The following is a 2,300-nucleotide window of genomic DNA, read 5'->3' as shown; positions in this document are numbered from 1 at the left end:
CTCAGAACCTTTGTCTCATAGATCCAGCTGCCTCCTACACCGTGTTGCCACTGAAGTTAAGCAAGGCACCTGCTCACCATGGCAGCCAAGGGCTGTTTTCTTGACTTGTAGGAAGTTCAGTGCAGGATGTGGATGAGAGTCGCTTTGGGTAACCTCTGAGAAAGTCACACCTGTGGCCTGCTTCCTGCCCCACCTGTGACATCCGGCTTTATGGATTCTGAAGCTCTATTATTAGGCTCATACATATTTAAGGTTGTTATGTCTTCCAGATAAATGTGCCCTCTTCATTCTACAATATCGCTCTCTATCTCTGGTAAGCCTGTTTCATCTGATACTGACCTAGAAGCTTCTTACGAGTACTGCTTGCATGATGTCTTAAGTCCCTCTCCTATAAAAAGCCTTTGTATCCATTCGAGAGATCCTGCCTTTCCTGGCAGGAACTATCCCAATTCCAGTGAACGCAATGATGTTATGAGTCAGGTTCTACCATTTTGCTCTTTATTTTCTGTTTTGTTATTGCTCTTCATTTCCTCTTTCCTGCCTTGTTTAGAGTTGACTGATTTTTTTACAAAATATCATCTCAGGTAAGTATTGGCTTTTAATGCCATATTTCTTCTTAATGCCATTTTTGTTGCTAAATACAAAAAAAGTACAGATTGGACAAGGCATAAAGATCAAGGCACTATGCCTGGTGCTGGCCTTTATTCTGGCTGAGTCCCAAGGCAGTGCAGGGTATCATGTGATAGCAAGCAAGAGCCCCTGGTTAGACCATCTTTTGTAGCAGACCCACGCTTGAGATAAGGTAAAGTCTGTGAACAGGCCTGCATAGGGATCCCCACGCACTGCTATGCTCCTGCACAACTGTCTGGCCGATTCCAAGAACCAGGATCACCCCATTAGTGACAACGTAGGTGAGGGTGTCTGAAGGGGGCAACAAACCTCCCTACCACATGGCATTTGTGCAGGTTGATCTAAAATGGTGATTTCAGATCAGAATTGGTTCTTAATCCTGTGCATAAGAGAAGCATTGTCAAAAGACTGTTACAAGAGCAGGAAACTCTATACTTAAGTCAGGAGTGCATAGGCCTTTATTTAATTCACTAGTTAAGTAGTCAGGATTTAGAAGTTATGTCAGGGAACAAACAGCACCTAAATAGTGAACCTGTTAGAGACATCAGGCAGATAAGCAAGGATAATGGGTTAGGGCATCTTCTCGTTGAAGACAAGGCAGTGGACACCCTTGCTAAGAAGTGTACAAGCATCCCAGCAGAGGACATGGGGTGCTGAGCTGGGCTGCCTTGGAGTCTTTCAACAAGACATGAAACTGTCTCACAAGGACCTTAGCTTTTTCAGCCCTTACCTCCAGGAAACTGAGCTATGTGGGGAAACTCAGCCCTCTGCCAGCTCAGCCCCACACTGAGTGTCAGTATACCCCCATCCCTGCATGGCGCCGTCTGCTGAACTGACCACAGCATCCTGCTTCCTTGTTCCTGAGTGAATGATCTCACCCCTGGCTCTGTCTGATGGAAGCCATTTCCTCAAGCACTAAATTCCCACCATCTCTTCTCCGTATCCCTGAATCATTGGAGAGTCTTTGGCCTGAATCCCACCACTCCTAAGATACCACATTCTCTCAAAACTCTCTTTCTGGCACCTTCAAAAATTTCTTTTTCCTGTTGTTCCTGAGTTGTGATATTTCCCTTAACTTAAAAAAATATGTTGAAATTTGTTGTCTTGAGGGGGGCAGGACAAAGCCTGCCTTCCGTTCATGAGTAAGAAGCCAGTTGCTATTTTAATATAACTTGGGAAAGGGGAGTGTTCCTCTTTTTCCCATTGTGCCTGTTACAGCATTTGATGAAAACATTTCACAACTGTCCAGCATTGCTGCAGCAGATAATAGTGTGCCCCTTTTATAGCAGTTAGGTGTTCAGGGCAGAGCAGAAAAGAGAGAGAAATTCAGTATTTCTGACAAATATTTATCAAACTTTGTCTCAAGATGAGCTTCCCAAACATTAATGTAGACACAAATCATGGTGGAGACTGTGCAAGAATGTTGGGGAGGGGGGCGGGAGGGATTAACATGCAGACTCTGAATCCTGGCTGAGTTTGGGGAGGGCAGAGAGGTCATATTTCTAACAGCGCCATGGTGTTGGTGAACCAGCTGCAGAGCGTGGGGACAGGATGCCAGTGCAAGCATACCTCTGTTCTTTCTACTCTGGAAACACAGAATTTTCCAGTTTTTCATTCTTGGCCCCTTAACTGCATCGTCGGTAGAAGAGAAGCAACAGCTCATAGCCGTC

The sequence above is a fragment of the Ochotona curzoniae genome, unplaced genomic scaffold, assembly GCF_017591425.1.
Source record: "Ochotona curzoniae isolate NIBS_2020 unplaced genomic scaffold, NIBS_Ocur_1.0 contig_4105, whole genome shotgun sequence".
Lineage (NCBI taxonomy): Eukaryota > Metazoa > Chordata > Mammalia > Lagomorpha > Ochotonidae > Ochotona > Ochotona curzoniae.
This window is presented reverse-complemented; position numbering follows the sequence as displayed.